Source organism: Molossus molossus, unplaced genomic scaffold (genome assembly GCF_014108415.1).
Source record: "Molossus molossus isolate mMolMol1 unplaced genomic scaffold, mMolMol1.p scaffold_m16_p_1, whole genome shotgun sequence".
Classification (NCBI taxonomy): Eukaryota; Metazoa; Chordata; class Mammalia; order Chiroptera; family Molossidae; genus Molossus; species Molossus molossus.
The window spans coordinates 23,817,545-23,833,133 of record NW_023425344.1 but is presented as its reverse complement, the minus strand read 5'-3'; the positions used below and the strand labels follow the sequence as shown (position 1 = coordinate 23,833,133).

The 15,589-nt window shown below is 35.2% G+C and overlaps 1 pseudogene; it reads right to left on the bottom strand.

The window, feature by feature from the left end:
* Nucleotides 1-1,567: 1,567 nt before the first annotated feature.
* Nucleotides 1,568-3,294, bottom strand: LOC118618251 (annotated as a pseudogene).
* Between the last annotated feature and the right edge of the window lie 12,295 nt (nt 3,295-15,589).

The window sequence follows — 15,589 nt, the reverse complement described above, 5'->3', positions numbered from 1 at the left end:
GAATGTAATGTACAGCATGATTCTGCTGTTAAAATACTGCATATTTAGAAGTTGCTAAGATGTTAAAAGTTTTCATCACAGACAAAATATTGCAACTATGTGTGGTGATGGATGTTATTGTGGTAATTGTTCCATAATATGTACAGCTATAAATCACCATGTTGCACTCCTTAAATTGATATACAAAGTTATATGCAAAATGTATCTTAATTTTTTTCAAAAAGAAAGAAAAAAATCTACAAATGTAAAAATCTATATAATCACATAATCACAAGAAGTGGTATGCCGCATCATAATTCATTAGAAATTCAAATTGAAGCCACATTGAGTTTCTACTACACATTCAATATTATGGCTAAAGTTTAAAGGAGTGAACATGCCATACAACTGAAAACCTTATAAAATGCTGGAAGAAATGTGAAATGACATATTTTTCAAAACCTCAGACAGTTTCTTAAAAAGTTAAATGTACCCCTGCTATATGACATGGCCATTCTGCTATTAGCCAAGAGAAATAAAAACGTATGTCTGTAGAAAGACTTTTGCATGAATGTTCTCAGCAGCTTTTATTTGCAATAGTCACAAAATGGATAAAAACCCAGTACCTATCAACAGATGAATGGATAAATACATTTTGGTATTTTGTATACAGTATATAGAATATTATTCAACAGTAAACAGGAGTGAACTACTAACACATGCAACAATCATGGATGAATCTCAAAATAATTATACAGAGTGAAAAATGCTATATGCTATTATTATTCTATTTTATAAAATTCTAGAGAATTTGAACTAGTCTGTAGAGAAACAATTAGATCAGTAATTACTTGAGGAGGAGAAAGTGTGAGGAGTAGGAAAAGCTTGGGGGAGACGGAGGGAGTCTGTGGCATCAGGACATTTTCCCAGAGATGTGTGTGATCATTACCAAAATCATACACTTTCTATCCATATGATTTGTGGTGGCCAATTATGTCTTAATAAAATGGTACAAAATAGGAAAACATAATAATCTGGACTGATAAATCCTTGTCAGAATCACATATATTGCATTCTGAAGAGAAATGACTCCTAGATTACTTAGATTCTTTTATACTGCGTGATCCTACAAGGGTAAGGTATGTCTAAAGTTATTTACGTAGGTTAATAGAGTCTTTAGTGTTGTCTGGAGATCAAGAAAGCTCAATTGTTTTATAGAATTTTTATAGCCCTATCTGAAGTATGGTCTTTAGATTAGAATTTTTCAGTTGGTATATGACTAGCACTTGGAAAAGTATTCTCTCTTAGAAAAATTAACTATTACTATATTACAAATTAAACTTAACACATAAACACACACACATATCACAGATACACTATAATATAAAGTACAGGCATACCTTGGAGAGATCGTGGGTTCAGTACCACATCACTATAAAAAGGTGACTATCACATGAATTTTTGGCTTTCCCATTACACATAAAAGTTATGGTTATACTATACTGTTGTCTATTAAATGTGCAATAATTTTATGTCTAAAAAGGCACTGTATATACCTCAATTAAAAATACTTTATTGCTAAAAATTGCTAACCATCATCTGAGCCTTCAGTGGGTTGTGATCTTGTTGCTGGTGGAGTGTGTTGCTTCAGTGTTGGTGGCGGCTGACTCGTCAGGGTGGTAGTTGCTGAAGATTGGGGTGACTGTGGCAATTTCTTAAAATAAGACAGTAATTAACTTGGCCTCATTGATTGGCTCTTCCATTCATAAACAATTTTACTGTAGCATGCAATGCTGTTTGATAGCATTTTACCCCCAGTCAATTCTTCCCAACTCTGCGGCTTTGTCAACTAAATTTATGTAATATTCTAAGTCCTTTGTTGTCATGTCAACAGTTTTCACAATATATGCAACAGGAGTAGACTCCATCTCAAGAAACAATTTTCTTCTGTCATCCAAAAAAATCAACTCCTCACCCATTGATATTTTATCATCTAGTGCAGCAATTCAGTCACACCCTCAAGCTCCACGTCTCATTCTAGTTGTCTTGCGATTTCCACCACATCTGCAGTTACTTCTTCCACTAAAGTCTTGAACCCCTTAAAGCCATCCATGCGTATTGAAATCAACTTCTTTCAAACTCCTATTGATATTGACATATTCCACCTAGTCCCATGAATCACAGATGTTCTTAATGGCATCTAAAATGGTGAATTCGTTCAAGAAGTTTTTCAATTTACTTTGTCCAGATCCATCTGAGGCAGCTGTAGCTTACAAAATGTATTTCTTAAATACTGAGACTTTAAAGTCAAAATTATTCCTGATCCATGGGCTGCAGAATGGATGTTGTGTTAACAGCCATAAAAACAACATTAATCTCATTGCAACCTCCATCAGAGCTCTTGGGTGAGCAGGTGTATTGTCAATGAGCAGTAATATATTGAAAGAAATCTTTGTTTCTGAGCAAGAGGTCTCAATGGTGGGCCTAAAATAGTCAATAAGCCACACTGTAAACAGATGTGATGTCCTGCAGGCTTTGTTTTTCCACATACAGAGGACAAGCGTAGTAGATTTGCATGAATTTTAAGGGCTCTGGGATTTTCAGATGGTAAAAGAGCATTGGTGTCCACTGGCTCTATTAGCTTCTACCAAGAGAGTCAGCTGTTCTTTAAATCTGGGATGCCAGGAATTGACTTCTTGTCCCCAGTTATGAAACTCCTAGATGGCATCTTCTTCCAATACAAGACTGTTTCATCTACATTGGAAATCCACTGTTTGCTGTAGATGCCTTCATTAATCACCTTAGCTAGATCTTCTGGGTAATTTGCTGTGGCATCTACAGGAGCATTACTTGACTTCACGTTGAACTTCATGTTATGGAAATAGCTTCTCTTAAACTTGATGAACCACCCTCTGCTGACTTGAAATATTTCGTTGGTAGCTTCCTCACCCTCAGCCTTCCTAGACCTGAATAGGGTTAGGGCCTTGCTCTGAATTAGGATTTGGCTGATGAGAATAGTGTGGTTGGCTTGAGCTCCTATCCAGACCACTAAAACTTTCTCCATATCATCAATGAGGCTTTTTCACTTTCTTATCATTCATGTGTTCACTGGAATAGCACTTTTAATTTCCCTCAAGGATGTTGCCTTTGCACTCACAGCTTTGCTCACTGTTTGGCTGAAGAGGTCTAGCTCGTGACCTGCCACGCCTTTCGACATGCCTCCCTCACTAAATTTAATCATTTCTAGCTTTTTTTTTTTTTTTTTAAATGAGAGACTTTCAAACTTTTCCTTTCATTTGAACACATAGAGGTCATTGTTGGGTATTTACTAGCCCAACTTCAATATTGTTGTGTCTAAGGGAATAAGGAGGCCCAAGGAGAGGGAGAGAGATGGGAAAGGCTGGTTGGTGAAGCCAGAACACACAAGACATTGATCCATTAAGTTTGCCATCTTCTGTGGGCTCAGTTTGTGGGGCCATAAAATGATTCCAGTAGTAACATTAAGGATCAGTGATACCGATCACCATAACAAACATAATAATGAAAAATTTCAAGATATTGCAAGAATTAGCAAAATGTGACCCAGGGACACAAAGTGAGCAAATGCTGCAGGAAAAATGATGTGGGCAGACCCACTCGATGCAGACTTGCCATATACCATAAATTTTTTAAAATGCAGACTACAGTAAAGTGCAATAAAAAAAAGTATGCCTGTACATTATAAAACGAAGTAACTCACTACCTAGTTTATCTTAGGCTTATTGTTCATCTCAGTAAAAAGTAATTCTATCATTTACACTGTTTGTAAAGATCAAAAGAGATCATGCATATAAAGCATGAGTGCATAGTAAGTATTCAATACTTATTATTCAATATGGAATGAACTGCTTTCTACATACAGCAAGAGAAATCAGTTCATGAAATATTCTCTTTGTGACTTGGCCAGTTCTAGGAGTTTCAGCAGTTGTCCTGGAATTGCTTCTGTGGGTTCAATGGGGACTATTAATAATCAGGAGAGGTATGAAAGTATTTTTCCCCCTCTCATTCTCCTTTTCTCTGACTTAAGAGAGAATACTGCTTCTATTATATTATGTTCAAAAGGAGATAATAGAGGCCATTTATTTTTATAGCCCAGTCGTTTTTTTAGCCCGACTGCATAGTAGAATCAAATGGAGAATTTTTTTCAATGCCTATAACTGGCGCCATCCCAAACCTTAGAATCTCTGAGGGTGTGACTTAGGCATCAATATAAGGCATCGTGATCATTTCCAATGCTTTGTGAAGGCTGAGAATGATCGGGTAACACTTTCTGTTAAGAACTTTGCTATAGTACTTCACTAAGTGAATATTCAGACTTCTATGAAATTAGAAATTTATTCCAGAGAAAGGAGTAGAGATGTATACTATAATATATAAACTTCATACTCTAATATACTATATATACAATGTAAAAAAAACTTAACGTCAAATAATAAGTTATTCTATTTTCACAACTTTTTGAATCATTATTTTCCTGATATGTTCTTCTTTTATGTTGGACCCTGTATGTTATCTGTTATGAAGAATTGAATGCCAATGTGCCAATGTAGAACATCTGATTGCTTTTTGACTGTGTGCTTTAAATCATTTATTATATTTATAAAACTGTGCTTACTGTGAGTACATCAAGCCTCAAACTAAAATTAAATCAAGAGGAGTCAAACTTGGGGACCGGCAGCAGATGCTAACTATTTCACTTAATTGTCTAGCAGCATATGCAGAGAGACAATCTCCAAGGCAACTGAGAAATAACACCACACAAATTTTTGATTTTGTTGATTGAAGCCCCAATGATGAAATCACACAATAAAGAACAAAAGACCAAAAAAAAAAAGTAATTCAAAAGAATAGGTTAGTGTGAAGTATAGTAAAGATGATCTTCAGAAATTATCATTTGTGTGCTGACATTTAAAGCTCAGATCAATACTGGCATATGCATTTGATAAATACATTCAACTTTACCCAGGATAGCAAAAATACATACAAATTTGTCTATGTATGTTCCTTTATATATGCTGAAGACACTCCTACTATTCACTTTAAAGAATACACATAAAGCTGTGGTATAAAGAAACTGTCCATTGTTCGCAGGGTGTGAAGATACCCACTCCTGGGTCTCAATAAAATAAATAATTCAACAGTTAGGAGAACTATGAATTGCCCATGTAAAGACATGAAAACAAGCAAATTACTATTTTTTTAAAATTCTTTGCTCAATCAACAATCAAAACAAAAATAAAAGATAGGTTCCAGTTCATTTATACAATGAATAATTGCAAAGAAAGAATATACTAAGAAACTATAATTATTTCACTCTGAGAAGAACTGTTTTACATTAAATCCAACCTCTCAGGATTCCTCTTGATGAAAGATCATCATTAAAAATTTAGTCAGCAATTGTCTATAATACCCTTCACTTTATCATTGCCTTGATAGTCTGGTGCAACCCTTAATTTCTTAAAACCGTGATGAGATGCACAGTGACAAACTCAGACATGGTATCTGTTTTGGCTGGGTAACAAATCTCTCACAAACTTTATTCCTTGAAATTAACAACCATTTATTGAGTTCTTAGTTCTAAGAGTTAATTTAGACAGCTAGGTCATCCTCTGGCCTCATTCTTTCATCTGTGGTCAGCTTCTGTTCAGCTCAACAGAACTATTAAAAGAATTTGACTGGATGACAGCTGGGTAACAGGGGCTACTGAGTCGCATGCCCTTTCTCACAAAGCAGTCTAATTTGGTCTTGGTTATATGATGACAAAATGTTCCAAAAGTAGCAAGTACAAATACTCTTCAAGTCGATGCATGCTTCACAATTGCCAGTTTCCCAATGGCTAAGGCCAATCACATGCACTGTGCAGATTCGAGGGGTAGAGATGCAAGAAGAAAATTGTGATCATTTTTGCAGTCTCTCATAGTTTTCCTTCTGGTAATAAGCATTTATAGTCCTTCCACAAGCAAACTATATTCATCCTATGCCAAGACTGAAAATTATTCCCCAAGCTTGGAGTCGAGCATCAGATGATGTTCACCAACTTCTGAGAGCTCTCTTCATCCATGAACATCCCCTTGTTTCCCAATCTGAATAGATTAACAGCTCTACCATTGCAGATACTTGTGTGCTTTTATTAACTTAATGTTCATTGGCCACAGTGCATCTTAGTTATTTGAGTGCCTACTTTTCATTCTAGCATTAGTACAAGGGCAGTGTCAGTATTTCTTGTCTTTCTGCATATCCAACCCTAATTTACTTTTGTATGGTCATGTTCGGTAAATATTTTTTAAATTTATGAATAAAGAAATAGCTGAATAAATGAATGATAAAGTTGACAGCTTGGTGATGCAATGAGGGTTTCTTATATAATGCGAAGTAGACTATTTTTTGAAAGTGTAATGTCCAAAATTTAGCTAGCTCAACATGATAGTATTCAAATGAATCTGCAATAGTGTATAGCATGCCATTTTCAACTTTGACTGGCACTGCATAGCTCAAAAGTTATTCATAAACTCATAGACATGAGAGGAAAAAATTGGTCAATTGAGAAAATATCAGAGGTCCTGCCTATAACTTCTGATTTTTAAATAGTCTCTATTACCTTGAGGTTTTCATTCAAAATATTTTTGGCCATTTGCTTTTAAAACAATTCAAATGAGTATCACAGTAAGTCTTTTTTTTTTTTTTTTAATCTCTATACCCTTGCCATTTTAAACTAGAAGAGTCAGGAAAACTCAGGCTTATTTTAAAATAGAATAAGGGCCCTGGCCGGTTTGGTTCAGCGGTTAGAGCGTCGGCCTGCGGTCCTGAGAGACCCGGGTTCGGTTCCCACTAAGGGCATGTACCTCGGTTGCAGTTTGTCCCCGGCTCTGGTTGGTCGTGTAGGTGGCAGCCACTCGATGTGTTCCTTTCACATCGATGTTTCTCTCTCTCTCTCTGTTCCTCTCTCTCCCTCCCACTCTACCTGAACAAAAAATGGAAAAATGTCCTCTGGTGAGGATTAAAAAAAATAATAATAAAATAAAATAGAATAAGGGATTCAGAATTTAAAAGCAACTCTACCTAGGTAATTCTTATTTTTATTTTTATTGTTGACAGTATTACAGATGTTCCCCATTTCCCCCCTCTGTGCCCACCTCCTCCTAGACCTGTCCCACCCCCTCTCCTGCCCTTCACCACATTGTTGTCTGTGACCACGGGCTATGCATATATGTTATTTGGCTAATCTCTTCACCTTATTTTATCCAACTATGACTAGCTATTTTTAATATAGGGCATTGGTGGGCCTACCTTTGTGTGTCAATGTATGTTTACTATATTACCAATGTTTTACCTATATAGGAACATCTTTATAAGTGAGTACATTTTCATTTTCCTGTATTTCTGCATTACCATTTTATCTTGATATTTCTATACCCATATATAGGATTGTGTATCAATATGTGCAAAATCGAATTAAGATACCTATGAATATATTATTTGCATGTGCATTTGTTTATTGGCTATGCAAGGGTTTGTCAAGAAATTGTGCAGAATTTCAGAAGATTCAACTAATTATAGGGACATTTTATAATTATAAGGCTGTAGTGTACTTTGTAACACTTGTCTATTACATAACAGGAACGTATAGTTGAATACACCTAGGCCCTATGTGTCTGCCTCTTAAGCAACTACTTAGCGCAGTTGAGACATCTGGTTATCAGAAAATTTTCAAAAACTGTATTTATTTTTCTAAAAGTATTAAAGCAACTAGTGGAAAACCAACTTTACAGACCATCAGATTTATGTTCTAATGGTGTTATCATTTCTCAGCAGCCATGAGTGAAGTATTTACCAAATGTCAGGAAATTAGTACTTCACATAAAATAGTTGTGTTCGTCTACTGATGGGCACTTGGGCTATTTCCAGATCTTAGCGATTGTAAATAGTGCTGCTACAAAGATGGGGGTACATATATTCTTTCTGATTGGTGTTTTATGCTTCGTAGGGTATATTCCTAGAAGTGGGATCACTGGGTCAAATGGGAGATCAATTTTTAATTTTTTGAGGTGACACCATATTGTTTTCCATAGTGGCTACACCAGTCTGCATTCCCACCAGCAGTGTACTAGAGTCCCCTTTTCTCCACACCCTCGCCAACACTTGTTGTTTGATGATTTGTTGATGGCGGCCATTCTGACAGGTGTGAGGTGATACCTCATTGTTGTTTTGATTTGCATCTCTCTGATGATTACTTATATGCATGTATGCATGAACAGTGGACATGGACAACAATCTGGGGAAGGGGCAGGGAGGGAAGGGGGAGGGGGGAATCAGTGGGGGAAAAAAGGAGAATCATCTGTAACAAAAATTAATCAATAAAATAAAATAAAATAAAATAAAAGACAGAATTAGTAAAAGATGGTTTGTGAGTTTATATAAGGTTCACCCAGAGCCAACACAGGCTTATCTAATAAAACTATTTCAAACTGGAAAAAAAAAAAAAATAGTTGTGTTCGATGGTCTCTAAATGTATGTGCGTGCCTGTGCTGAATACTGGAACCACCATTACTATGTGTGTGAGTGGGGCACATTCCACCTCTAAACCCCAATTTCCTCATCTGTGCAATGACTAGACAACTATCTCCTGACTCAAGTGTGTGACAATAACGTAAGATAAAATCATCTAAGAATCTCTATTTTCTTTTAAATTAAATTTATTGGAGTGACCAGTTAATAAAGTTATATAAGTTCACACATACAATTCTATGATATACCATCAGTAAATCCACTTTTTTTTAAGGAGTAGGGTAAGAGAAAGAATGAAGATAAAGTTTAAGTGAGGGTATTACTTTAATTATATCGTTTGTACCAATTTTTGTATTGCGCAATTATAATTTAGTTTTGTATTATACCAATTTGGTATTGTACCAGTTATTTTTGTTTGTACACAATACACACTAAGGCTTATTATGGAATACCTATTAGAGATATGGTATTTTTAAAATAGCCATCTTAAATTAAAGAGACATGAAAACAAAAATAATTAAGAGTCAGAAACTATTTACCATGTACTACTAATATCTTAATTACAGTATAAATTTTAAGATTAGGTTGACTTTCTTAGAAAAATCCAAAACTGGACACTGAAAAATAATTCATCAGGTCATGGATGTTTGATGGTGTCATTCTCCTCTGTATCCAATTTAACAACTAAACTATGCCTTTTTTCACTTCATATAGTCACACAGCGCTAAACAACATTATCTTCTACTTTCTATTAATTAGCTCCCATTATCTATAAACTTGTTGAAATAATGTCCCTTCTAGGACACTCCATCAGTAGTTTTTTAAAGAAATATTTTTAGAGCAGTTTTATATTCAAAGCAATACCCCTGCCTCGCACATGCACAGCCTCCCCCATGTTCAAATCCCCCACCAGAGTGGTGCACTTGTTACCATTAATAACCTACATGAGCAAATCACTAATGTATTTTTTTTCATTTTTAAGTGTGGGACCTCGTCACACTTCACTAAGTAAGGCCTTCCCATTTCTTCGCTTATTTGTCAGCATATACTAACTCCACAAAGGTAAGCATCGAGGCTCTCAAATTATTTATAATGCTAAGTTGGCAGTAAATATTTCTTAAATCTCACTAAGAATTCTATGCTTCAAACCAGCTAATTAGCATATATAGCTGCAGATAAAGATATAGGATTTGTTACTAAGACAGAACCGTATTAGATTAATTCAAAATTGATAGCAAGCCTTGACCTTGATCTTCCTGATACATTTTAGACAGCATTTCCTTTAGTGTATACTCCCCCTTTCCAACTTCCATTTTATTTATTCAACTATATATTTTTTTAAAGCAGTTCATTTACACATCAAACAACATGACCTAACTCTCACGGGCTGCGTACCCACCCTGCCTTTCTTTTTCATCTCTCTTAATACACCATCACAACTGGCTTTTATTTAGCATAGTAAGCAACATTTCTAGTGCTGTAAAGAGAAAATAAACGAGAGAACATATAATAAAAATCATTTCTTTTTAACTTAGGTATCACATTAAGTATTTTGTCTCATGGTTACAAAAAGTTTCTTTAAATAAAGAATGCATATTAAAAATACACTATTCTTTTTCATTTTAAGAACTGTGATTAGGTTAAAGAAAATAGTCTCTTTCTTTTTTCTTTTTTTTTTTTTCATATGCTTAATCCTACTTTCTAAGCACTGTGAAATTTTTCCATGTTGACATAGGTTGGAATTTTAAGACTAAACTTTTCAGCATGTCTCAGCCCCTGTAGCACTGGAACAAGAAAGGCAAGAAGACATCGTTGATGCTATGTACACTGGCACTTGTTTGTGTTTGGGGACAAAACAGGAAACTAGTTCTCTAAAAATAATTTAAAAATGTGTTTTCAAAAATCATAGCCAAACAAATACTCATTCTTATTCCAGTAACAATCATTAATATTAACTTTAATTAATTATTAGATTGCACTTGGTGATACAAAAATCTTACAAATTTAAAAATATATATACATACTGATACAAATACTTTCTCTTTCTCTCTCTCTCTTAATAACTTGACCTTTATTGAAACTCGTCACATATTTTTGTACCAACTTGAGAACTTCTTTAATGCACTGGTACCCAATTATTTTTTTCTGTCATGTCATCTACTTACCCAGAGCCCATTAAAACATGTATTTTATCAGCAATTCTCAGCCACAAAGATACCATCCCAAGGGCCTCTTAAAGGAATCTTTACATACTCTGGATTATTGTGTATCAAACACCTCCCCTCATAAGTACCCTTGACACAATTTCATATAAATATAACTCAGCATGTTAGGTAAAATCCTAAAATATTCCTAAAATTTCTCATCATAATCGTGGAGACTGCGGACATGATGATATATCTCTTCCATAATAATGTTATATGTAGCACAGATATCCTTGAAATTGGGAGATAATGGAGGTGAGCCTCGTTCAGCCGACCAGCCCTTTAAGAACAGAGAGTTTTCTCTGGCTGGCGGCAGCCGCAGAAGCCAGAGATCCCAAGCATGGGAGAGATGTGATTCGCACTGGATGGCTTTGAAAGAAGCCATGGGGTAAGAAACGGTAGCCGCCTGCAGAAGCCAGCTAAAAGCCAGCAAAGGAAGAAAGGATTTCAGTTCTCCCTACATTTATTATTTATTTATTTGTTTGTTTGTTTATTTATTTTTTCAGACACAGGCTACTAAATTAGACCAGCAACCTAAAACCCTAAAAGTGTATGAGAGCAGATTCATCTGAAGAATTTATAGTTAAGAATCCAGCCTGGTGGAAACTTTGATTTCAAACATAAGCAGAGAACTTAGCTGAGCCCATCTAATCGTTTGACCTACGTTAACTGTGAAATAATAAATGGGTGTTGATTTAAGTAAGTTGTTAGTTTCTGGTAATTTGTTGCCTAACAGTAGAAACCTAATGTAGTCTAATTTGATTATTTTCCATATTGGGAGGGGGGGGCAGATCTTAATTTTCAATAATCAAAACTTATAAAGCAGAGTTTCTTGGATTGTTCAACTCTACACATCGACATAGACCCTTGCTTTATCCCACATAGCCCATCACTGAACCTCAGGAATTTTCAGAAGCCCAGTAGAATCCTTTGACACTACATAAGTACAAGTTTCAAATACCTGAGCCAAATAGTGACACCTTTCATTGTAAACATTTTTTTTTTTTGTCTACTCCTGGTAGAGGATAAAAGTAATAATTAGCCATTTGGATTTACCAAAGTCTAGACACAGCTGTTACCTATATTTTAACAGTTTTCACATCCTAATTCTGGCAACAGTTCTTTGTACTTTACAGCCTAAGCAGAAAGCAGCCTACTGCTACCTCTACACTTCATTTTGGCTCAAGTAGAAGGAAGCCTAAGAGAAAGCATGTGATGGCATATATCCCACTCTGATTGATTTCTGGCCAAGCTCCAGAGCATGCAGACAACTACCATCTATCTTCTCACACACTTCTCAAAGCCATGAACCTTTTCCTGAGTGAGTTTTACTAAAAACAACAACAACAAACAAAACCAATAGCCATGTTGCAGCAAAGAAACCGACTGTTTGAACAATGGATCCTTAAGGAAAACAAATCCATTTCTTGAGACAGTAAGCAATACTTAAAACTCTTTTCAGTTTAAAAACTGAACATGCCTTTTAGATGCTATTTAGAGAAATGTCTGAGTGATCTGATTTAATTTTACAATTATTATTGGGTCAATTATTATTGGCAAATATTTTCTAAACTAAATTTATACATGTAGAAGTTCTCTTTTCATGCACAGCACATGTTTTTGGTTTTTGTTTTTTTTTCTTTCCACTGCTAGGTGTTTGTTGAGCTTCTCAAAGAGAAGTTCCAGGGAATAGATAATCAACTGAATACATTGTGGAAGAGATCTTCCCTGTATGATAGAGAATTCCTGCATAGCTAAACAATACAGGGCTCCTGGGTCAGGAGAATTGCTAGCACCTCCTTGTGAATGCTCTTGTTTGTAAGTATTCCTAGGAGATACCACACGTTTGTTTGGATGGTTTTAATAATAATTTCACTTTCCATGTAAATAACATTCCCAAATACACAATCTTTTTGTACGCTCTTAATAATGTTTGATGTAACTTGATTAAATATCATATCCTTATTTTGTTTGGTCAGAAAAATTTGTGAAACAAGTGTTAAAATGAGCAAAACAGACTAGTGAGTATCCTGTCTAGTGTATCCATCTGGGTTAGTTGATCTATGTAACTGTTTTGTCTTTGAACTCTACAACTATGTAATTTGTAGAAAAAAAAAAACACCGACAGCAATGCAAATGATAATTGTCTATAGAAATGAAAATGAGTTTTATCCGGTGAATGTAGTTGTTCATTGCTTTGTGGATATTGACCAGTTTTGCATCTATCCGCAAATTCATTTCAGCATTCTCGATCACCTGTGTATATGATATTTGAATTCTCCGTTTAATCAGTTATAGCATCTTATTGTTTTTTCCCATTAATTAATGTGTATTGGTTTTCTATTGCTGCATAATAATTACCACAAATATCACAGAAAACACAAATGAATTATTTCACAGTTTCTGTGTATAAGTAGTCTGAGCAATGCTTAGCTAGGTTCTCTGTTCAGGTAATCAAAGTAGACTCCTGCTGTGATCTCATCTGAAGCCTGGGTCTTTTGTTTTGTTTTTTTCAAGCTCACTGGGTGTTGGCAGAACTCCATTTCCTTTGACTATAGGACTGAGACCCTTAGCTCACAGGTCTCCAGCTGTTCCCTGTCATGTGGCTCTCTCCATAACATGGCAGTGTGCCTCTTCAAGGACACAGGGAAATGTCTTTACCGCTTCTACTCTCTATGACTCCCTCCATCTCAGAACTCGAGACCTGCCTTTAAAGCGTTCACCCAATTAGGTCAGGCTTACCCAGGGTGTGGAACTGAGGGGCTACGGCATACACCTAATCAGAGTTTCAGAGGCAGAAAAGAGAAATAACATGAAAGACGATATATTAAAAGGTAGTGGCTAAAAATTCTCCAGAATTGTTGAATGCACCAGAGGTCAGATCTAGAAAATCCTGTGAATTGCAAGTGAGATAAAAGGAAAAACATGTTATTTTACATAATTTCTCATTACAGTCAATCTTCAGAACACCAAAAATTGTGGTTTCAAATGCAGCCAAAGAAAGACAAATGGATATGAAATAATGTATCTATATAAGAAATGAAAGTTAGGAAACTAGAATAATATCTCTAAAGAGTCAAAAGAAAATTTCTGGCAAACTAGCTTTATACCAAACAAAATTATCCCTTAAAAAATGAAAGTTAAACATTTTCGTGGCAAACATTAGCCAGAAACGGTTAACCTCAATAACTAAATGGTCTATAATAGAATTCTAAAGGAGGTGCTTCAAACAGAAGGAAAAAGTTTCTCTGATGTGACTGAATGACAAAAAGCAGGGGTAACTAGAAATAATGGTAAATAATTGAGCAAATCTAAACCAATTGGCGATGCAAAAAATTTTAATGTCTAATTTGGGGTGATGGGACAAAAATGCACTAGAATTAGTATATTGAACAGCAAAAAATATAAGCAGGAAAGGTCTTACTAGAACTTAAGCTTATTTCAAGATCCCTTTATCATTAGTCAAGATGATAGAAATAATAAATATCTTCAGAATGTAAGTATGCCTCTTAAAGTAGCAAGAGTAACACCACCCGAGATAGACATAGTGCATATAGCTTTCCAACAAGTACTGGGGAAAAAATAGAATAAGGAAAAAAAAGAAAGTGAAAAACATCAATTCAGTCTTCAAGATGTCATAAAAGAAAAAAATAGAAACCATGCGGAAGTCAGGAATAGAGCTGGGTGTGAGCCAAAGTGAAGTTTGAAAGCAGAGAGGGCAAAAGGTGGGCACTGATATCCTATAATGTGACAATAAAATTCTAAGAACAAAAAAATATGCAGAAAATGTGAGGTATGGAAGATAAGAACACATTCAATTGTCTACTTAAATGAAGAGCAATTAAGGATGCAGCTGTTTGATGTGGAAAATTCCGTGGTCTACTGGGCCGGAGTTTGCACTGGGCTCTCCTCCCAGTTTAGCTGTGAATCTGGCAGACATTGAACAGATTGCAGGATACTAGAAATTGAAAAGTATCTTCTTTCCTCCATAGCCCTTGGTCTTTTACTGCATCTTGGAAAAAAAACTAGAAGTCTACTCTCAAATGTCATCAATCTCCCTTGAAAAAGTACTATGATACATAGAGTATGGATAGATATTGTATAGAATAAATAACAGCATCTGTAGAAAGGAGAAAGACACCTTAGCAAGTTAATATGTATCAGTTTATAACTGGGGGTAGCAAACTCTCTGCTAAATTTGTTTAAATGTAATGATAGGTTGTGCATGATTGTGTGCCCTCATCCTACTGGTTAGCTCATGATTGGACAGCATCAATCCTTATTTTCAGATGCACAAGGAAAATGATGATATTTCTTGCATGAGCAATTTTGTGCCTCATTGCTCTTAATTGCATGCTTAAGCCTCACTCTTTGAAAGCCTACAACATCTTAGAGATAAAGGAGGCTAATATGTGAGATCTTGCAGAAATACAAAAAAAAAAAAAAAAAATCTGCTGCTTGAAGGAGTAACTCATTTAAAAACAAGTTCATGCATTGAAATTAAGTACAAGCATAGCCTATAGGCGATTCAAAAGAATTTCATTACACAAAAGAGTAGTTCAAATAAGTAACACACTGCCAAAGTCAATAATAAAAGCAAAGTGGTATAAATCAGCTCAAGAGGGAGGGAGCTGAATTAATTTTTCAAAAGAAAGAAACCAGGGCTACTGCCTGGAGTCTTATGTCAGGAAAAAATATCTAATTCAACTTCTTCAGGTTATCTTTGAATTTGAAAAATTCTTTATTAGAGCTAATGTGATTTAAAATCATATAGGAATTTTTAAAAACGTATTATATTTACTAAATAAAACTATAGTTTTTTTTTCACTTAGCTTAATTTCTCTGAAGAAAGAGACTGTGGG